General features: G+C 36.7%; 1 pseudogene; it reads right to left on the bottom strand.

The window, feature by feature from the left end:
- Window positions 1-2,043: 2,043 nt before the first annotated feature.
- LOC114615480 lies at window positions 2,044-14,538 on the bottom strand (annotated as a pseudogene).
- Window positions 14,539-24,266: the final 9,728 nt, after the last annotated feature.

Genomic DNA, 24,266 nt, shown 5'->3' with positions numbered 1-24,266 from the left:
GTAGTGGGATACTATATGAATTGAACATGGGCAGTTCTTAGGATTGATGAGAAATTCTCTGTGAGTTCATACAATCATCAGTTCTTTTGTGTTTTGATGATACTGTTTCCTTGAAGTTACCCAACACCTTGGCCCCTTATATTGATTGACATGTTTTCCCACACAGACCTCTAAGTCTTGAGTGATACTGCTGCTCTATACAAACTGGTGGTAAGGAGATAGTCCTGAAGACAATCTTGACTTATTTCATCAGATTTAGACTGATCCTCAACTAGAAACCTTACCTTTAATGTCTTGAATTCAAGTTGCAAGAAAGTACACTACATGCTACTGGAGGAAAAAGTGAAGAGAATAAAGACTGAGTGTGACTCACACCATATAGATTCCTTCAATTCTACATGTACACTTAAAAACAAGCAATGTACCCTCTTATAAAATTTTCCCTCATCCAATGTTCAGGGAAAAGTGAAGAAGATAGTGGGAAAGATCTTGAGAATCAAAAAGTGAGAATCTTGCCTGTGAACATAAATTTTCTAGAAAGAGCATAGGTAGACCATGAAGTCGCACCAATACTACCCCCACCATATGATCTCAAGAAGGAACACAACAGTGAACATACCAAACTTGATGGAAGAAAGTTTCCAAGGTTTTAGCCTGCATAAGCATTTGCAGGAAAATGTAAATCAGGGAATATAATTGGTTGACATAGCCAAGAAAGGAAAAAAGATTAGCCATGTATTACCAAATGATAAGCAATCAGAATATAAACCAATGCAATTAATTAAATAAGAGGCCATGTACAATTTAGGATTGCAGGAATGAGTAGAAAGGATATTGTAGAGAAGGAAAATGTAAAGAAAGAACAATTAAACTATAATATAAAAAACAAATTACAAAATAGCAGTTAAAAATAAAGCAACAAACAGTACTTTCAGGGGAAAATGACACTGAGTTCAACAACAGATGTTCAAAAATAATAATGTGTGTCTTTGTGTGTGTCTGTTTTCATGTGTGTAATATTAAACTCAAGCAACATTTCGTTACTCCTACTCTTATAAAATTTATAATGATGCCTTTCATCTAGAGTGAATTTAGTGTTCACAGACTTTAGTGTGATAAAGGTATTGTGTATGATATTATTCTCACTATTGATATTTCTCACTAAATGAAACACATTCATCTCATATTAAAATGGTATGTTTTCATAAAAAGTACAAGAGCCTTATATTGCAGACACAATCTGAACCCCAGGGTCCTTTTCATATACTGTACCCTTCTTAATATGTTACCTGATATTCTTAACATCTTCATAATACACTGTAAAGCTACTCAAAATCCTTTTCCTCTGTGATGACCATCAACAATATGAAATGCTGTCATCATGATTCACACTTTACTAGCATTCACCCTTATCTCTCCTTTTCAAATTGGTTCTTTTTGTTGTGTCAGTAATTTATGATATTCCAAATTCCTAATGAGGCAATTTACCATTTTGCTAATGTCTTAGTTTCTGTTGCTGTAACAAAACACCATGGTCAAAAGGAACATATGAGAAAAGTGTTGATTTCCTATGTACCTTGGCCACAGTTAAATGAAAGAAGCCAAGACAAGAACATGGATGCAGGGCCCAATTAGGGTCCATGGCATAATGCTTAGTGTTTCCATTATATCTATGTTGTCTACAATGCTATTTCTTACAGTGCCTACAACAACTTGCCTAGAGGTGGAACTTTCCACAAACAGTAGGATCACTTTGTATTAATCAATAATTAAGAACATGGTGTACACACATACACATGTCAAAATGATGGCAGCCATTCCCCAATTGAGATTCCCTGTTCTCAAAGTTCAGGTTTGTATCTCATGAATGAACTCATTTTCCAGCAAGCCTTAATCATTGGTATTTCATTATGCAGTGTCATCCTGCTGTATCATTAAGATCTTAGGATATTACTTAAATTTTTTGTATGATTCAGTAGTACTTTTGTTATGACAAAGTAGAAAGAGCTTGAGTACCATCTAACACTTAAAACTATTAAAGTTTCAATAATGAAATTTAGCTTTGTAGTTCTGAAGAAAATTTGAATGTGGTGTAATTAAAATAACATAACATTTTGGGACAAATACACACCCTAGCAACCCTGCACTAGAAGCCAATATGGAGAAGACCTCCACAACTACCATGGCCTTCACTCTTGTGCTGTGGTAGACAGGGAGGAAGGTGATCCAGACACTGCAGAACATCAGCATGCTGAACGTTAGGAACTTGGCTTCATTGAATCTGTCAGGAAGATTCCTGGCCAGAAAAGCCACAGTGAAGCTCCCAAGAGCCAATGAACCCAAGTATCCGAGGACAAGTGGAAGGCAATGACAGAGCCTTTGTTGCAAATAATGATTGTCTTCCCATGGTCTGATTGTATATCTCTGTCAACAAAGGGAGGAGATGTTACTAGCCAGATTCCACAGAGAACAAGTTGGATTAGGGTACAAATCGGGATGACCAACTTAGGTGCACCCTTTATCAACATTCTTCTCATCCTTCTCCCTGGAGTAGTGAGGTTGAAAGCCATGACCACAGTTATAGTTTTGACCAACACTGTAGAAACAGCCCCTGTGAAAAATATTCCAAAGGTGGTCTGCTGCAGGAGGCAGATGGCCTGATTGGGATGTCCAATGAAGAGCAATGAGCAGAGAAAGCACAAGATGAGAAAAATGAGGAGGATGTAACTGAGAATGCAGTTATTGGCCTTCACAATGGGAGTATCCTTGTACTTCACAAAAGTGAAGAGTACTAGAACTGTGAAGGCAGAGAAGCACAGGGCCATGCAGCCTAGAACCATCACGAATTGATCTTCATAAGCCAGAAATGATATAGCTCTTTGCAGGCAGTGGGTTTGCTGTAGGTTGGCATACTTATCATCTGGACATCTTACACACTGCTCCATATCTGCTGGTGAAAAACAAACCTTCAGAATATCTCATAATTATGTACTTAATAATTGAGTACTTGGGTTACTCAGAGGATACCCCAAAAATATTTTCTCGTTGAGGGTTTATTTCTTTCCTTATTGCTGTAGGGACCAGTAACTTAAGGCTGCTCTGTATTATCCTATGCTTGGTGATGAAACAACATACCATCTTAGAGAATGGAAGAGAAAAATTACTTATTAGTTAAACACATAGCTGGTGGTAGAGAGAAAATTATGTGACCATTTTACTAATATCTTAGTTTCTATTGCTTTAAGAAAATACCTAGTCAAAAGGAACGTATGAGAAAAGTGTTGATTTCTTTATATACCTTGGTCAGAGACAATTGAAAGACGTCAAGACAACAGCATGGATACAGGATCCAATTAGAGATGTCTAGAAGAAATTCAGGGATTTGGGATGGAGCAGAGACTGATGAAAAGGCCACCCAATAACAGGCCCATCTTGAGATGGATCCCATTGGAAAACACCATTCCCTGAGACTATTAATGGTACTCGGTTGTACTTGCAGGTGGGAGTATCGCATGGCTATCATCTTAGAGGCTCTACACAGCAGCTTACTGAAACAGATGCAGACAGCAAGAGTCAAACTTTGCATGGTGCTTTGGGACTATTATGGAAGAACAAGAGCAAGGATTTCAGTCCCTAAAGGGATAGGATCTCCACAGGAAGGTCAATGGAATCAACTAACCTGGACCTTTAGGGCTCTTGGAGACAGAACCTCCTACCAAACTACATACACAGGTTGGACATATGTCTCTCTGCACATATGTAGCAGATACTCAGCTCAGGCTTCATGTGGGCCTTGAACACCTGGAGCAGGGGGCTATCCCAAAAGCTGATGCCTGTATGTAAGATATGTATATCTATCTGGGATGTCTTATCTGAACTCAGTGGGAGCAGAAGCACCTAGTCTCAAACAGATTTGAAGTGCCAATGTGAGGGGAATAATATAAAAATTAAATGGTTACAAATGTTTCTCCCCCTAAAAGTTTTCTGCAAAATATAAAATCACCAACCATCATATTGTGAGAAAAATGAGTTTGTAGAAGATATTGCAGGTTATTGGCAGGGTCCCAAAATGTTGATATGATTTAAAAGATTAAATTCTGAAACTCACAGATTTTAGGTCTTTCATTTTCATCTAGGCCATTTTACATTTCTACTTTGGAAAGAGAAGATACTGGAATTCAGCAATTTTTTTCAGCATGGAAGCATGTACCTGTCTCATTGGAAACTTCATTTTCTGGGAAATGGGCACAATCAAAGCAGCAGTCTGCTGTTTGTTTCTGATAAATTTTCCTGAATCCAGCAGTGCATGTCACACTACACATGGAGGTGGGAACCTGAGGATATATATAATAATTTAAGTATTCATCAAGTGTATATGTATATACATACATACATATGTATACATATATACATATATATACATGCATATGTATATACTTACACGTATTTGTAACAAAAAATTTTTGTTTATATGTATCTACATAATTTTGATATGTATTTATCTATATATTTTACAGATATTACTATATTTCTTCCCCTGATAATTCATGTATAAGTTATAAATTTCAGGCACTTTATTATTTTGTGTAAGCCTCCAATGCCCTGAATGTAACACAATATTTACTACATCATGTAATATTAAATGTGTAACAATCGTGTTGTACAGATTTTAAAGTTTTCCTTCCTAAAGTGATTACATGGAAACACAACATTTATGTGGCATCAATTTCTCTCAAATGATTTATATACAAAATAAGAACTATACTGAGTTGTGTGAGCAGATAAGGTAGGGTAGATCAAGAAAAAGTTCTTTGATGAATAGGAATAAATGATGTCATAAGACTCTCATAGAGTTAAAGATTTTCTAAGTTTAAGACAAAGCCAGGAATGTTGAATTAATGAGTATTTGTTCTAGTATATTAGTCTATAATGATGTTCAAAGAGTATCACAGAATTTTATGTTTTATGTGTAGTTACAAAATTTTATTATAAATATACACATATTTTAAATTTCATAAATGTGTTTCTGTACTGTGGGGTGAATAGACTTGTAGGTAGATTTGAGCATGAAATCCAGATACCTTAAACCCCTATGACCCTGATTAATAGGAAGTTGTGAGTTAGCAAATTTTCATGCTGGTAACTGAGGATGGACCATTTGCATGGAAATACTAGTCAGCTATTAAAATAATGACATCATAAATTTTGCAAGCAAATAGATGGAACTAGAAAATATCTTCCCGAGTAAGGCAACCCAGAACTAAAATGACATATATGGCACTGTTAAGTAGATTTTATCCAAAAGTTCAGAATAGGCATCATTCAACTCACAGAGCATAAGAAGCATAACAAGAAGGAAGGCCCAAGTGTGGATGCTTCAATCCCACTTAGAAAAGGGAACAAAATAATCATGGAAGGCAGAGGGAGAGAGGAACCTGGGTGGGATAGGGTAGGGGGAGATAAAATGGGGGCAGGATCAAATATGAGGGGAAAGAGGAATGAGCCCAGAAGGCCAGGAGAATGAGTGGAAATATGTAGCGGTGGGTGTGGAGGTGGAGGGAACTTCTAGGAATTCCCAGGCACCAGGGTTGTGAAAGGCTCCCAGGATTCGATGGAGATGACAGTAGTGAAAATAACCAACAGTGGGGAGATGGAACCTGAGAGACTACCTCCAGTAGACATGCCTCACCCCTAGTTGAGGGATGGAACCACACACCCATCTCAAAATTTTTGACCCAGAATTGTTCCTGTCTAAAGGAATAACAAGGACAAAAAATGGAGTGGCTGACTACAATTAGTTGATTAGTATCAACTAATTGGGCCTCTCAGAGCTCTCAGAGACTGAACCACCAACAAAGGAACATACATAGGCTGGTCCACGGCCCCCACAGAGCAGGGAACTGATGTTTCTGACCTCGATTGGAGAAGATGCACTTGGTCCTGTGGAGGCCTGACGCCCCAGCGAAGATTGATGCTAAAGAGGTGAGAGAGGTGAGGGGAGGAGGGGAGTGGACTGTGGGGAAGCAGGCTCCTAGAGACGAAGGGGAGGCAGATAGGGTAGGGGTGCTCGTGGAGAGGGGACCGGGAAGGTGCACAGCATGTAAAATGTAAATAAATAAAATAATTAATAAAATGGAAAAATAAATTATTTTATTAGTAATTCTGAAAAAAACTTGTATATGTGGTTATATGGGAATAAAATTAAGATATATATATATACCTTTACATTTTAGAAATGTGTTCCTGTATTCTGGGATGAGTAGGAACGTGGGTGCATTTGAACAAGGAATCAAAGGCCTTTGATCCTTATGATCTAGATTTATATGAAGTTGTGAGTTATCAAATTTTGTTGTTGGTAACTGGGGAAGGACCTTTTGCAAGAGCAGCAATTGGTCTGAACCACACAGCTACAGCTTTGGTGCCTCATATTTTAAAATTTAGATATACTTCAAAAAATGAAAACTGTGGTACACACACCAATGTTCCTCCTGTGGCCCACTCCAAGTCTTCAGATATGTGAAGTTGTTGACTCTGTGGGAGACAAGGAAAATAGCTTCCCATTTTCACTTTTATTCCAAGGCCTTGTGGAAAATTCCAAATGTTGAAAATATCATACTCTGCACACTGATTTTCCCTGTGATTCATGTCCACCAGTTCTCCAACAAGGTTAGTAAATACCCTGGTCTTTAGCAAGGAAGCCACCTAAATGAGATGCATCATTAGATGATCATATACTTATATCAATTAAGGCAATAGAAAATTGAGAATGTCCTCTAATTTTTTAATGGCTTCCAGGGAAGACAGATATATTAAAGTTATCCCATATAGTAAGATACAATATGCCTCATGGGTAATTAAAGGTGTTTACCAAATAAAGAGTAACACAGTGTGTGTGTGTATGTGTATGTGTGTGTCTGTGTGTGTGTGTGTATGTGTGTGTGCACAAACACATTTGGAGAAATAATTTTTAAAAATGAAGCCATGTATGTGAGAATGAGTGGGCAGTCTGAATATCTGGAAGTTGTGGAAACAAAGAGTGGTAGTGAGTCATTCACGTACATACAGTTTGCATATATTAAATAAACATGAGCTTAAGAAAATGTGTTATCTTTATCATTTATGTTTTTTAAAGTTAGTTTAAATGTCAAACTATTAATCACAGCAAATGTACCAATTCCTAAGGAAAATATTCTAATCAAGTCATCACATAAGGCTTTATGATAAAACTCTTTGCTCCTAACTTATTTTTCGTTTTATTTTTTATTATTGGATATTCTATTTATTTACATTTTAGATGTTATCCACTTTTTCCATTCCCCTTGACACCCCTTATTCCATCCCACCTCCTGACACTTCTATGAGGATGTGGTCCTACCCATCCACCAACCTGCTCCCCAACCTCGAATTCCCTCAGACTAGGGCATCCAGCCTTCATGGGACCAAGGACTTCCTCTTCTATCAATGCCTGAAAAGGCCATCCTCCACTACACATACAGCTGGACCCATGGGTCCCTCAAAGCTTGTTCCCAGGCTGGCTGTTTAGACCCTGGGAGCTTTGGTTGGTTGGTATTGTCGCTCTTGCAATGGGGCTGCAAGCCCTTCGGCTCCTTCACTCTTCTCTCTACCTCCTGGATTGGGGACACCATGATCAGTTCAATGATTATCTGTGAGCATCCGCCTCTGGCAGAGACTCTCAGGAGACAGGTATATCAGGCTTCAGTGAGCATGCACTTCCTGACATCCTCAACCATGCCTGCATATGGTGACTGCACATGGGCAAGATTCCTGGGTCTGGCAGACTCCAGACTGCCCCTCCTCCAGTCTCTGCTCCACACTTTGTCTCCTTACTTGCTCCCCTGTGTATTTTGTACTCCTTCCATGAAGGACCAAAGCACCCACCCGTTGGTCTTCGTTCTTCTTGAGCTTCATGTGGTACTGGAATATTTTGGGCTAATATCCACTTATCAGTGAGTGCATTCCATGTGTGTTCTTTGTCATTGGGTCACCTCACTCAGGATGATATTTTCTAGTTCCATCTATTTGACTACGAATTTCAAGAATTCACTGTTTTTAATAGCTGAATACTATTCCATTGTGTAAATGCACCATATTCTCTGTATCCATTCTTCTACCGAAAAACATCTGGGATCTTTCCAGGTACTGGTTATTATAACTAAGACTGCTATGAACATAAGGAAGCATGTGCCCTTGTTATATATTGGAGCATCTTTTGGGTATATGCCCTGGAGTGGTTAAGCTGGATCCTCAGGTATTACTATGTGCAGTTTTCTGAGGAACTACCAGACTGATTTCTAGAGTGGTATCAGCTTACAATGCCACCAACAATGGAGGAGTGTTCCTCTTTCTTTACATCCTTGATAGCATCTGTTATCACCTGAGTTTTTGATCTTATCCATTTTGACTGATGTGAGGTGGAATCTTTGTGTGGTTTAGGTATGAACATAATTATGGTTTCATAGATTGTGTAGTGTTCCTTTTACTTTGTGGAATAATTTGAAAAGAATTGGTATTAGGTCTTCTTGGAAGGTCTGATAAAATTCTTCACTAAATTCATCCAGTCCTGTACTGTTTTTTTTTTTTTTTTTTATTGGGAGACTTTAAATAACTGCTTCTATTTCTTTAGGGGATATAGGATTGATTAGGTGGTTTATCTGATTTTGAGTTAACTTTGATACCTGATATCCATCTAGAAAATTGTCCATTTCACCCAGATTTTCCAATTTTGTTGAATATAGGCTTTTGGAAAAGGATCTGATGATTTTTTGAATTTCCTCAGTTTCCGTTGCTATCTCTTCCTATTCAATCCTAATCTTATTATCTTGGATACTGTCTCTGTGCCCTCTGGTTAGGCTAACTAAGGTTTTATATATCTTCTTGATATTCTCAAAGAACCAGCTCCTGGTTCTGTTGATTCTTTGTATAATTCTTTTTGTTTCTATATGGTTGATTTCAGCCCTGAGTATGATTATTTCCTGTTGTCAATATCTCTTGGGTATATTTGCTTCCCTTTGTTCTAGAGCTTTCAAATGCGCTGCCAAGCAGCTAGGGTATGCTCTCTCCAGGTTCTTTTTGTAGGCACTTAGAGCTATGAGTATTCCTTTTAGCACTGCTTTCCTTGTGTCCCAAAAGTTTGGTTTTGATGTTTCTTCAATTTCATTAAATTCTACAAAGTCTTTAATTTCATCTTTTATTTCTTCCTTGACCAAGTTATCATTGAGTAGAGAGTTTTTCAGTTTCCACCTGTATGTCAGCTTTCTGTTGCTTCTGTTATTATTGAAGACCAGCCTTAGTCTTTGGTGATCTGAAGGGATACATGGGATTATGTCAATCTTCTTATATCTGTCTAGGCCTGTTGCTGAGAAGAAGGTATATTCTTTTGTTTTATGATGAAATGTTCTATAGATATTTGTTAAATCCAAATTGTTGGTTCATAACTTCTCTTAGTTTCACTGTGTCTCTATTTAATTCTGTTTTTACTATCTGTCCATTTATGAGAGTGCAGTGTTTAAGTCTCCCACTATTATTGTGTGAGGTGCAATGTGTGCTTTGTGTTTTTGAGTAAAGTTGCTTTATGAATGTTGGTGCCCTTGTATTTGGAGCATAGATATTCAGAATTGAAAGTTCATCTTGGTAGATTTTTCCTTTTACAAAAATGAAGTGTCCTTCTTATCTTTTTTGACAATGTTTGGTTGAAATTTGATTTCATTCAATATGAGGATGGTTATTACAGGGAGTTTTAAAGTGTAGAAGTCTTTCAATTCTCTAACAAATATATGTGAGTTTCTGAGGGCCACTTAAAAGATCACACTGAAAAATCTAAGCATAATGAAATGTAAAAGTTTTTACCTGTTGACAGTCATTGAATATTCCTTTGGATTCTTTGATTTGCTGAGATTCTACTTTTTGAAGAATGAGTTCATGGTAGGTGTGGGCCACAGCATACACAGCATTATACAAATTGTAACCTTCTTCACTCAAGGCCATGTTAAATTTGTGCAGTGCTAACCATTCCTCTGTTTTGTTGAATATAAAATGATCCATCTTGCTATTGCTGTTCTTAGAGATTGAACAATTAAAATAATTCCACTTATGCATAATCTGAGAAATGTCTATTGGATATTTGGAAGTGTTTATTATTTGTACAAAATTGCTAAATTTAGCAATATCATTGTTGTGGTGTGCAAAAGTGACAGTCCCATGGAAGAAATCAAGACTGAAATCTTTTCTATTTGTGATGACATCCCATTGTGAGGTTGTGATCCAGATTCTCTGAACACCTAAATATGCCCATCTTCTAAAGCAGACTTCTAGGGTAGAGTTCATTTCACCATAAATGATAACAACCTTGGCTGATGATGCCATAATTTGTTTATCATATATCTCAGCCCTTGTCGTGTATATCTGCATGCTTTCTGGGATCACATTCACAAATGCTAAACAGATCCCATGCCTTTGCATTTCTTCTCTCAATTGGGAGAGAAACTGAATATCCTGATCATTATCTGAGATGACAAGTCCTATCCAAGTCCATCTAAAATGAAGCATCAAGGATGCCATAGCATTAGACAAACGTGTGTCCTTGGTTGCTACCCGATAGACATATGGAAACTGGTCATGGTCACTCAAGTTAGGATTAAATGGTCCAAAGAAAACCTAGAGGACATAGAAAGATGATGAAACATCCTGTAGGAAATATGAATGTCAGAAAGTTTGGAGTTATATACAAGTAACATTACTCACATTTCAGAACTCCTATTGAGGATAGTAAGATTACACTATAAGTATTCCTATTAGATTCTAGGCTATCCTGAGAAGTCACCATGTTATAAAAATATACTTAACTGTTTTCTCAATGCATCAAAAATCTGATTATTTAATCCTTTATAATAAATGGATAACAAATAAAAAAGAATACACACACAAACCTATGCCAAGAAGGTTTCTCCCTAGGCACCTATGAATAGAGTAGAAAGTTGTTAATTCATCCAGTATCACACATTCTCACCTTCAGAATCCTAGAATCAATTGCCAGTTTTAAGGATGTTGTCCATAATGGTCCTGTAAGGTCTACACCACATCTTCCCTGTATTCCACATTCATAATTAAAAAAATGAAAAGGATTATTTTGTGATAAGTATATTGTTTCCAGAAATTCATCTATATCTTCACACATGCCACCACTGTGTGAGAATGCCAAAGACATGTTCGGTAAAAGATAAGGATTCCTGTTGATCTCATCAGTAGCAAAAAAACACTACCAGAAAAAACTCGTATCTTCTTTCTGATATTCTAAAAGAAGACATAGGGATGATTGCAGAGAGTGCTAGAAACATGAAATTTTCTCTCCAATTGCAGAAACTTCACACTAGGATACATGCAAATGCTAACTTTTCTGAAATAAGCTTAAGAAATTAGTGATATTTAGAGATGAATAAACCTTAAGAATTCCCCCAAATCCATCACTCTTATATGATAATTTTTATATTTGTGACAATGTGTAAAGAGCTGTTTTATCTCTGAATGTCATACATGAACTAGACTATAGTTCTATAAACTAAGGTTCCTACACAATAGTCTTCAAGTTCTAATTACACAGAACTAGGCATCTTTAAAATCTTGGGAACTCCAAGTCAACTTCATCTTTTCTGCTTCTAGTTTCAATGTCTAAGATTTATACATGATCTTCTGGGCTCTTCCAAAGGCTTTGTGTCACTTCTCCAGCCATGCCTCCTGTAGCACTCTAGTCTCTGGTAGACTCCATTCCACTGCTGCTGCTGTTCTTAGCAGACATTCCATGATACTGGCATCTACAATACTTCTGATGCAACTAGGCTTCACCAATAGCCTCTCATAGGCTCTCTTCATGGTGAAAAAAGCTCACCTTCTTTTCATGAATCCTTTATATCTTCGGCATCAACTGCAACTGAGACTGCACCTTCACCACTGGCCTACCCTAGCATCTCACAGTACCAAGCCTTAGCTGCTCTCCATCAACATTTCATACCTTCAAAATCCATACCACCTAGGTCATTCTTACTTGTTACCAACCCAGCTGTAACACAAGTGATAACAACAAAGTATTCTATATTCTTATTAGAATTAAGCCCCACTTAAAGCATTCCACTGCATTCCAAATTGACATTCTTCTATACAAAAGCATAGCCAGGCCTAACACGGCAATACTCCAGTTCCTGGTACTAATTTCTGTCTTCATTAGAGTTTCAAGGCTGAAGACAGGCACCATGACCCAGGAAACAAGTATAAAGTCGATGTTTGTTTGGATCTGGCTTACAGGTTCAGAGTTTCAGAGCGTTACCATCAACGTGAGTGCATCCAGCATCCAGGTATGAGTGGTGAAGAAACTCAGAGTCCTCTATCTTCATCTGAAGGCCTCTAGGAGAAGACTGGCTCTCTGGTGGTTAGGAAAATGGTCTCATTTTCCCTGCCCCCCAGTGACACACTTCCTCGAACTGGCCACACCTACTCCAACAAGGCCATAACTCCTCATAGTGCCATTCTCTGGATCAAGCATATTCAAACCAACACTATTTGACACATCAAATTTTCTATTCATTCGCAGTAAATATTGTACTACATGAAATGCTAAATTACTGTGTAAATGCTAGCTTTCCTGAAATAAGCTTGGAAAATTAGAGATCTTTAGAGTTGAATACAATTTCAGATCATAAACATATGTCACTCTTATATGATAATTTTTATATTTCTGAAAATCCACAATGAACTATTTTTTTTCCTCTGAAAGCCATGCATGTAGTTGATTACAGTCCTAGAGAAAAAGGCTGATAAACAATACCCTTGATGCTCTAATACCACAGAAAAAAATTTTAAAAATGCCTTGAACAGTATATGAAATCAATAACACCTTAAATTTTTTTATTATGTGACATTTCTTTTATGTATTAAATATCTCAATATTGAGTGTTTTAAGAATCAAATGATACAATGGTATTTCATTCAACTTTTTGATTTATAACCTTTGGTATCATAAAATTTTTATTAACACATACTGAATAATATCCATAACACAGGATCCTACTTCTAATACCTTAGTTCAAAATTATGTTTCAAAACATACAAAATAATCTTTGGAAACAAAACATAGTAAAAGAACATATAGTAATAAAGAAAGAATCATAAAGAAATACATTAAAAAGCCAATATACAATACCACCTGACATGTTATATGTCTATATAAAGTGTGTAATAATAATTTTACTTGAAAATGATTATCTGTGTTTCTATGAGAGAATTTATGTAATTAGTAAGAAAAATTTTAAAACATGATAGCAGGAAAAACTTGTTTAAGTCAAACAGTACAAAAATGTTAATTTCATTATTATTGATGTCCAGTCTTAGTACAAAGAACATACATGTGTTGGTCGATGGCTCCTTGCACATATGTATCAGAGGACTGTCTTTTATGTCCACAGTGGGAGATCATGAGACTAATTCTGCAGAAACTTGATGTCCCAGGGAAAACAGTTGCTGGGGGTGTGTGTAGGGTACAGGAAGTATGGAGGTTTCTGGAGAAGTGGGCATGGGGTGGTGATAAAGTGGTAGGGAGTTGGGAAAGCATCCTCTCAGAGGCCAAAAAGAGGGGAGATGTGGAGAAGAACTCTGGGATGGGGAAGCAGGAGGGAGACAATATTTGGAATGAAAATGAATAAAATAATTAAAATTTTTAAAATGCTAATATTATATGCAATGAGAAAAATTTTCAATAATATTTCCATGATTTTGTAGAAAATATTTTTAATAGTTCCAATTGCTAATGTTTACCAAACATGATAATTATTTAAAGATACATTTCATTTAAATTTATGTGTCCATATCAAAATATATAAAATAATACAATATACCTCAAAACCAGATTATTATTCTCTAGGCTCATTTGCACATCAATTTGATGTTACCTTTTAGTGTAACTGTTAATATGGTAATTTACTTTAAAAGCTATCAGATTTCTCTTAACACCTCAGTCTTCCTAATTCTTTGCCTCCCTTTAGGTGATGTCTGAGCACTCAGGTCTTTTTTCCACGTAAAATTTGTTTCATCTGTCCCACAGTCTCCCAGTATACCTGTTACAATTAGCAATGTGAATTTAAACCCAACATGTTGAAATCACACTAAGTGGTGACACACTGAATATATTAAAATAGTGATTGATGTGTTACATAATTTTCACTTATTCCTAATGTTTCAATGGAAAGAACAGGACAGAATTCCACAGTTTGTATATGCAACTACATATTTTTAATTACTGACATTGAAGCAGGAAAAAATGACTTACCTAAAATCAATGAGATGATTATAAAAATTTTCTTCTATAGGTTCTCCATAGATGAAAAGAACTAAACCACAGTCACTTCGAAAATCTCCATCATTATCTTCAGTATTCTGTATCCTCCAGAAACAACTGGGATCAGTCAAACTTTACAAGTTGAGATAAAACATCAGGAACAAGAAGGAAATAGTGAAAGCATACAGCTTCTTCATATCTACTAAGATCTAAGATGGAGCACTTATGAAATCCGTTTCTTTCGTAGACAAACATCACACACAGTTTTACACCTATGTGTCTGTTTTAAGGCTATTGCTGTCTGAGAATCCACTTCATTATATTCTACAGTTCCTTTCCACTCATCCTGTGTCATAGTCCATGGATACATCTGGAAAATTGTGGCCTCGAGCTCTGCATCTGAGGTCTGGAAGTTTTGATCAAAACATTTCTGAAAACATGTTGTGAAGATCATGTTCTCCACCCTCGGGTGTCATGATTTCATTCATATCCATGGAAAACACTCCAGAGACAGTATTCTCCTGAGCAGCTTGGGACAGACCATGTGTCAACAGCCACATGTAAGACACAATTGGCAATCATGATAATGGATTTCATCAGAACTTCATTAGTAAAAGTTGAGAAAGTCACAACTGTCCCATGCCATTCAGACTTTGAGGTGAATCATGGGAATCTGTATCTTCCATTGTCTAGTCTAAGGAAGATCAATCTCACATGCAACATTGAGTCACAATTTGAGCATTCACTCTTTTGTACATATATTATTGTATGATAAAATCTCTTCAAACTTCCTGTGATTCCTGTCATCCAGAGAATCCAGTAATGTCTGGAATTACAAGATTCAACACCTATCCTGTCCAGTATTAGTACCTGTGCAGACATTCAATGAAATGTAATGCAGTCTCTTGCCTGATCTTCAGTTCATGGCATTCAGTGCCTTTTGATAAAACCTTTCTGTGGTTGATATTTGCTCATACCTCATTAAGATGATTGAGAACAATTTCATACATTTTACTCAAAGGAATGAGAGAATTTAATTGTCATTTATGAGAGAATTTTACTCCTAATGTTAGTGTATACTTTATACTTTTCAATCACACCTGGTTGGTATTTGTTTTGATACAATAATGTGTTGGATTACATTACAACAACCCAGATGTACATCTGACATGCTAATTTATATAACTGTTTTAGATTACTATATGTGACAAAGATAGAGCATTGAATTTTATTTGTAATTTTTTGAATTACCTTATTCTTCTGCCATGATGGCCACACTGAATTCTAATCCCACTAAAAATTAACTGGGGTCTTTAAATCCATCTATTCAGCACCAGTGGGTGCATTTTTGGAATGGTTGATATTTCATGGGCTTATAATAGAGTCTTACTATAGAGTTTATTGCACTAACTTAGTTACTATGAACAGGACTTTGTTGCATCCTTTGGTTGAATTATGTTTTTGTCAGTTTAAATATTCTTTCAGTAATTTTGCAGACCTACTGATTGGGTGAATTGAATATGATGATGCTTGTGATTTTATATCCTTTTTGCATACTGGATGGGACGGCCATGTCAGATGGATTAGGAACATGCATTCTCTCTATTATGGAGGCAGACTTCACACTCTATTGTGACTTCTATTGAAATGTCATCCTGATCTGTGGCAGTCTTTTGGATGTCAGTTGGTGTGCATGAGCATTGGGCTAGGATTCATAAAGTACTCATTATATCAAGCCAACTAATCAGACACTCAGGTCCTTCAATATTGTTGAATTTTCATTTGCCATATTTTAGAAATGAGCCTCTATGTAGTTCTTCACAGAGACACACTTCATGTTGCAGTATTTGTTAACTTTCTCTTTTTGTATAAAACTCATATTATTGACTTGACATGGTAGAAATAATACACACCACACTCAACAGTGTCCTTCCTTATTATTAAGAAAAGCTTTGACTTCTTTTTCCTTCTAGGTTATGCTGTTTGCTGGCAATCTTAACATATTCACTATAATACTACCAGAGTATTTAAAATAAAATTTAGCTTCCATGTTTAACAGATATTATTCTATAGATTCCTTCAAATTTGTTGTCTGTTTATTTCTTGTTGATATCAGATATCTGATACCAAGTTGTGTTATGAGGAGGATGTGATAATCTCTATCCCATTTTCATTTCATAGAATAATATGAAAATAATTGATGTTGAATTTTCATTAAATGTTTAATATCATTTGTTAATGAAATATTCTTGCACTGATTGTTTCTCATTAGTTGTATGCAGTTTATTGTTTCTTAAACCACTTGAACCTTGGTGTGACTCAACACAGAAGCAAGATTTATTCAAAGCACTGAAGCAGTTATGAGTACCTACAATTATCACTCTATGTTGCTGTTAAAAATTCACCTTCAATGACTGAGATTATAAATATCAAATATCTCATTTATTAACCACATGTATCTGCAAGACAATGTGATGGCCATCGTACATCCATATACCAAAATCATAACTTCAGTTTCTTCCTTACAATTTATGAACATCCCAGTCAGTTATAATTACCCTGATTTATGTAGAAAATGAACATTCCATTTAATCTATGAAAAAAATCTGACTGATTACTTCTTAATTTTAAACAGGATTTTCACACAATGTGTCATAATTGTCATGACATGCTACTCATTAAGACTCAAATTACTACATAACCACACAGGTTTACTGAAGTTAATTCTTGTAAGCTGTTCTTTAAAGTGTTCAATCCATTAAACCTAGCTTGTAATAAAAAGTCCTATATTCACTTCAAAGTTTCATTGCCCCTTATACTGAGCCATAATAATAATACCCAAAAAAGGAATCTCTATATTCTATATAAATTTTACACTTGAAGGTCCTATAGTGTCTGAACCAATGGAAGAAGCATGTGCCTCCCACCATGCACACCCTACCTGTCTCACAGGAGATTTGCCATAACTAGAAACACAGGTGAGACCCCCTCCCCAATATCCACAACAGCTGGGACCCACAAACACACAGAACCCAGCACACATGGAATCTATCTGCATGAGTCCCATTGAACTTCCAATCTACACCTCCACCTGAAGCCAAGGATAATCCACAAGCCTGCCATGAACCTCAAAGCCAGTCTGTCTCCCAGGAAGACTACCCTAACCAGGGACAAAAGGATACAGTGACACAGGGACACAGGAAAACAGGGCCACGGGTGGCTTGCATAAATCACAGAAAGTGGAGGCTTTCCCTAACCAGAGATAACACTGCCTGCCTCCCAGAAGACCTAATCAAAGCAAGGTCACAAAGCTCTACCTGGCTCCAAGGAGGCCTGCTATAGTCTGAAAAATCCAGGCCAGTTAACACCAGAGATAAATAAATGGCAAAAGGAAAATTCAAGAACATAAGCAAAAAAAGGCAATGTAAATTGGCACCATCAAAAACCAGTTCTCCTACTACAGCAAGCCCTGGATGTCCTAACTCACCTGTAGAGAAAGATTCTTACCTAAAATCCCATCTAATGAAGATGATAATGCCTTAAATGAAGGCATTTAAGGATGATATATATAACACACACAAAATTACAGAAAACACAGTCTGACAGGTAGAAGCTCTTAAAGAGAAAACAAATCCCTTAAAAAAATAAAGGAAAATACAATCAAGCTGATGACAGAATTGTACAAAACTCTTTAAGACCTAAAATTAAAAGTAGAAACAATAAAGAAATTACAAAAGAGGCAACCCTGGAGATGGAAAGGCTAGGAAAGAAATCAAGAGCCATAGATATAAGAATCATCAAAAAAATATAATGGATGGAAGAGAGAATCTTAGGCATAGAAGATACCATACAAGATATCAACACATCAGTCAAAGAAAATACAAAGTGTAAAAGTTCCTAACCCAAAATATACAGGAAGTTTGGGACAAAATGACCAAAACTAAACCTAAGAATATTAGCAATAGAAGAGAAGGAAGATTCCCAGTAAAGAGGGCCAGAAAACATCTTCAACAAAATCATAGAAGAAAACTTCCCTAACCTAAAGAAAGAGATGTCATAAATAAACAAGAAACCCATAGAACACTGAATGAATTTGACCAGAAAAGATGATCTTCCCACCACATAATAATAAATACATTAAACATACAGAAGAAAGAAAGAACATTAAAGGATGTAAGTGAAAAGGGCTATGTACCATATAAAGGCAGACCTATAATAATTACAACAGACTCCTCGGCAGAGACTCTAAAAGCCTAAGAGCTTAGATAGATGTCATACAGACCATAAGAGACCACAGATGCCAGCCCAGGCTACTATACCCAGCAAAACTCTCTATCAACACAGATGGACAAACAAGAATATTCCATGACAAAATCAAATTTAAATAGTATTGTTCTACTAAACCAGCCCTACTTAGGATACTAGGAGGAAAACTGCAACATAAGGAAGGTAACTACACCCAAGAAAACACAAGAAATTACTCATATAACAACAAACCCTAAAGAAGAGAATCACACACACACACACACACACAAACACACACACAATGCTCTCCGACAACAAAAATAACAGGAAAAAAAAAACAATCATTGGTCTTTAATCTGCCTTGTATTAATGCATTCAATTGCCCAATGAAAAGATACAGCTAACAGGATAGATACACAAACAGGATCTGGAATTTTGAAGCATAGAAGAAATACACCACTGTGACAAAAACAGACACTAACTCAGAGTAAAGGTTTAGAGAAAAGTTCTCCATGAAACAATCCCAAGAAAAATCTGGCATGCCCATTCTAATATCCAATAAAATAGACATTCAACCAAAAGTAATGAACAGAGATAAGGAAGGACTCTTCATATTCATTAAAGGAAAAATCCACCCAGTTTAAGTCTCAATTGTAAACTTCTATGCCCCAAATTTTTTAAAGGAAAATTTACTAAAGCATAAAATACACACAAAAGCGCACACAATAATAGTGAGAAAATTCAGCACCCCACTCTCACCAATGGACAAATCATTGAAACAGAAACTAAAGAGACACATAATGAAACTAACAGAAGTTTTGGATCAAATGGAATTAACAGATATCTACAGAACATTCCATCCCCAAATATAAGAATATACCTTTTTCTAAGCACCTCGTGGAATCTTATTTAAAATTGATCACATAATCAGAAACAAAACATACCTCAACAAATACAAGAACATTGAAACAATCATTTGCTTTCTATCAGATCTTCACAGACTTATAGGACACAATGAAAGCAGTGTTATAAAGAAAATTCAAAGCACTAATTGCCTGCATAAAGAAATTGTAAAGCTCCAACACTAGCAACTTAAGAACACACCTGAAAGCTGTAGAACAAAAGGAAGTAAACACACCCAACAGAGGTAGATGGTAGGAAACAGCCAAACTCAGGGCTGAAATCAGTCAATTACAAACAAAGAAAACTAGACAAAGAATCAACAAAACCAAAAGCTGATTCTTTGAGAAATCAGCAAGGAAAATAAACCCCTAGACAAACTAACTAAAGGACACAAAGACAATATCTAAATTAATAAAACCATAAATGAATAGGGAGACATAACCACAGAAATTGAGGAAATTCAAAACAATATCAGATATTACTATAAAAGCATATACTCGTCTGGGCAGTGATGGGTCATGCCTTTAATCCCAGCACTTGGGAAGCAGAGGCAGGCAGATTTCTTAGTTCGAGGCCAGCCTGGTCTACAGAATGAGTTCCAGGACAGCCAGGGTTACACAGAGAAAACCTGTCTCAAAAAAATTAATAAAAAAAAAGCGTATACTCAACAAATTAGAAAAAGCTAGACAAAGCAGATGATTTTTTTCTGGACAGATACAAGATAACAAAGTTAAATCAAGATCAGGTAAACTATCTAAACAGTCATATTGCCTGAAAGGAAATAGAAACTGTCAACAAAAACCTCCCAACCAACAAAAGCCAGTGCCAGATGGTTTTAATGCAGAATTCTACCACTCCTTCAGAAAAGATCTAATGCCAATACTCCTCAAACTATTCCACAAAATTGAAACACAGAGAACACTACTTAATCCATTCTATGAAGCCACAGTTACTCTGATACATAAAACATACTGGACCCAATGAAGAAAGAAAGCATCTGACCACTTTTGTTTATGAATATTGGTTCAAAAATATTAATAAAAGTTTCACAAAATGAATCCAAGAACACACCAAGCCATAATTCAGCATGATCAAGTAGGAGTCATCTCAGGGATGCAGGGATCAATATACAAACATCCATCAACAGAGTCCTGAACAAATCATCAATGGTTCAGGCTCTAAGATCAACAATTGACATATGGAACCTGATGAAACCAAAAACCTTCTCTAAGGTAAAAGGCACTATCAATAGGACAAATTGGCAAATTACAAACAGAAAAAAAAATCTTCATTAACACTACATCTGATAGAGGCCTAATATCAAAAATATACAAAGAACTTAAGAGTTAGACATCAAAAACCAAATAACCCAATGAAAAAATGGGGCAAAGAGATAAACAGAGTTCCCAACAGGGAAATCTCAAATGGCAGTGAAGCCCAGAAAAAAATGTTGAACATCTTAGTCATCAGGGAAATGCAAGTGAAGACAACCCTGAGATTCCATTCTACCTTACACCAATGAGAAAGACTAAGATCAAAAACTCAAGTGACAGCACATGCTGGTGAGGATGTGTAGATAGAGGAACACTCCTACATTACTGGTGGGATTGCAAACTCATCCAACAACTTTGAAAATCAATTTGGAGGTTTCTCAGAATAATTGGAAATAGTTCTATCTGAAAACCCAGAAATACCACTCCTGATCATATACTCAAAACATGCCACCATATCACAAGGACACATGCTCCACTATGTTCATAGCAGTCTTATTTAATAATAGCCAGAGCTGGAAACAACCCAGATGTCACTGAATCAAAAAATCAATAGAGAAAATGTGGTTCATTTGCACAACGAAATACTATTCAGCTATTAAAAATGAGGACATTAAAAATTTTGCAGGCAACTGGATGGAACTAGAAAATATCATCCTGAGTGAGGTAACCCATAACCAAAAGGATATGCATAATATGTACTCACTGATAAGTAGATACTAGCCAAAAACTTTAGAATACAGCTCACAGACCATATGAATTCAAACCAAAAGGAAGGCCCAAGTCTGGAAGCTTCAATACTACTTAGAAGAGGAAACAAAATAATCACAGGATACAGAGGGAAACAGAGACCTGTGTGGGAGAGGGGATGGAGAGGCAAAGATGGGAGGCAGGATCAGTAGAGGAAAAGACAAGAGAGAAGCCCAGAGGGCCAGGAGAATGAATAGATTTATGCATCAGTGTGGGATGGGGGTAGGAGAACCACTAGAAAGTCACAGACAGCAGGATTTGAGAGGCTCCCAGGACCAATGGGAATGACCTTAACCAAAATGTCCAACAGTGGGGAGATTGAACCTGGAGAGCCAACACCCAGTAGATAGAAATGGCCCCCATTTGAGGGTTGGAGCCACCATCCATCAAGAGTTTTGACCCATAATTGTTCCTGTCTTAAGGAAATGAGGAGACAAAAAAATGGTGCAGAGACTGAAGGAAAGGCCATGCAGAGACCACCACACCTTCACATCCATCCATTCTGCAGACACCAAACCCCCAACACTATTGCTGATACCACGTTGTGCTTGCAGACAGGAGCCTGGTATGGCTATCCTCTAAGAGGCTCTACCAGCACCTGACTGAGACCAATGCAGATACTCACAGCCCACCATTGGACTGAGACAGGGGACCCCTATGGAAGATTTAAGATAAGGACTGAAGAAACTGAAAGGGATTGCAACCCCACAGGAAGAACAACAGTATCAACTAATTGGACCTCTCGGTGCTCCCAGAGACTGAACCACCAACAAAGGAACATACATGGACTGGTCCATGGCCCCCACTACATATGTAGCAGAAAACTGACATGTCTGACCTCAATGGGAGAAGATGCACTTGGTTCTGTGGAGGCTTGATGCCCCAGAGAAGGGAGATGGTAGAGGAGTGAGATGGGGTTGGGTGGGAGGGTCGGGAAGCACCGTCTTAGATGCAGATGACAGGGAGGGGGAGGGGGTACTGGGTTAGTGGAGGGGAGAACCAGCACGGGAAACAATGTTTGAAATATAAATAAATAAAGTAATGAAAGAACAAAACTAAAAACTAAAAAAAAAAATTAGAAATCAGAGAGAGAGAGAAAAAAACAAAATTTAATGTAGGGTAGGTAGGGAGGTGGGGAGGAACAGGAAGGAATTGGGAGAGGGGGAAAAACTTCAAAATATATTGTATGGAAAACGTGCAATATAATATCCTATCTGGAAAAGAAATTATTTGCTTGATTATTAAACTGTAGAAATCTGCTTTCATTAAATGATTTTCAGGAATTAATATGAACTTCTTTCTGGACAGATGCAGACATAATGTTCCTCAACTTCCAGGCTCTGGACCACATGAAATGTGAGTATTTTTATTAGCGGTTGGATATCTTCTCTATTGGAATAATTGATGAGAGAAAGCACACTTCATGGTGAATAATGTTATAATGTTATAAAATGGGGTTCTATATTTAATTTTTATATATGCACACAGTAAAATTATTAACTTTGGTTGCTTTCGTAGGAAAGACCATGTCAGATTCAGAATCTCAGTTCATGGGATTATTAACCCCATTCTTATATTTGGAGTAGACAATGGTGTTTTTTTCATATAAGAATTCGTTCAACACTTGGAAGCTACACAGTGTCGACAATTAGCTCATTCGGGAAAGTCACGATAGTTCTCTGAAAAAAAATCTATCAAGTTTTAACTCTGCCCTGACAGAAGGAGAAGATATAGTGCAGCAAGGAAACACAGAATGGATCCCAGGTTACCAGCCCGAGCCTCTCTACTTACCTTGTCGACTCACTGCTTCATCGACTCTTTGCTGCTCTCCATCTCGCACTGAGATGCTGAACTGTCCGCTAATATTCTTATTTTCAGTTTTTGAGACAGGAACTGGGTATGTAGCACACTCTAGATCAAATTTTCATATTCCACATTAACTAGTCCTAGATCAAAATTTCCAATTCCATGTTAATTAATCCTAGTTCGCATTTTACAATTCCAGGTTAACTAGTCCTAGATCAAATTTTCCTATTCTATGTTAACTTGTCCAAGATCCAAATTTCATATTCCATGATACCTAGTCCTAGATCCAAATTTCATATTCCATGCTGACTAGTCCTAGATCCAAATTTCATATTATATGTTAACTAATCCAAATCCAGATTTCATATTCCATATTATCTAGTCCTAGACCAAAATTTCTAATTCCATGTTAACTAGTCCTAGATACAAATATCATATCCCATGTGCACTAGTCCTAGATCAAAATTTCCAATTCCACGTTAACTCGTCCTAGATCACAACTTCATATTCCATGTTAAATTGTTCAAAGTATAACATGAATCTTGATCCTAAAAGAGCATTAGACAGAGATGAATTCATGCTATCATTAAAGAGAAATTTCTTTAATGAAAATAAGCTTTATTACATCAAGTAATAAATACAAAGATGTAATGGTTTCAGTCGTTTTGTTCCAGATGTTGTGATGGGCTCACAGTAAACACAGAACTGAGATCTACAGTCTCAGGATGGACATTTGCAGGGTGCTTGGTAGGTTGGGTAGATTGCTCTTTCTTCTGTATTTATAACCTGTGTATTTTAAAGATTGACTTCAAAGCACTCAGTCATGCAAAGGCTTAAGCAGAGAAGCTCCATGAAGCAGGGTCTACACTGTACACAGGCGGGCCAGCTACTAAGCAAATGTGTTGTGGTCTGCACTCAACTCCTCAGAGGCAGGTGAGCTCATAGAAAGG

Source organism: Grammomys surdaster, unplaced genomic scaffold (assembly GCF_004785775.1).
Source record: "Grammomys surdaster isolate TR1022 unplaced genomic scaffold, NIH_TR_1.0 126700, whole genome shotgun sequence".
NCBI classification, from domain to species: Eukaryota; Metazoa; Chordata; class Mammalia; order Rodentia; family Muridae; genus Grammomys; species Grammomys surdaster.
The sequence above is the reverse complement of the archived record's forward strand: the minus strand, read 5'-3'. Positions and strand labels throughout refer to the sequence as shown.